This window comes from Notothenia coriiceps, unplaced genomic scaffold (genome assembly GCF_000735185.1).
Source record: "Notothenia coriiceps isolate Sejong01 unplaced genomic scaffold, NC01 NC01_scaffold00018999, whole genome shotgun sequence".
NCBI classification, from domain to species: Eukaryota; Metazoa; Chordata; class Actinopteri; order Perciformes; family Nototheniidae; genus Notothenia; species Notothenia coriiceps.
Window position 1 is genome coordinate 336246 of NW_011351700.1, and position 496 is coordinate 336741.

A 496-nucleotide genomic window follows, 5' to 3' on the forward strand; every position below is an offset into this window, starting at 1 on the left:
AGCTCACAGCTCCTCATATCTGTTCAGAAACTGGACAAAAGATAAACATGAACAAACTACAGACTGTCTATGTCATGGTGAATAGAGTCGCTGCTTTATTTATGTCTGTAAGCCGTTGTTTTGACGGGGCAGCTACAGGTTGGTTTATCCTGATTGATCCGATCTCCATTCAGAAAACACGCATTTTAAAAGCTTTTCGTCTGCCGTCTTGTCTGCACACTTGTCACAGCAATAATTCATGGTTTTTACTAACCGGTATCAGTATGTTGTTGCTTCGGCATCATTTTGAAACGTGTATTACAATTAAATCACGGTCAAATATGTTCATTTTGTTGTAGTTGCAGCCCCCTTGCCAGCGATTCTCTCTCTAGTTTAGCATACTTAGCCCGACTCAGCCTGGTTGTTGGCCCGGAAAGAACCTCGATGTTATGGGGCCAGAAAAAACTGTGAAATAGTACCCGCTAGCCGGAACTACGCCAAGTGGAAACGCAAACCA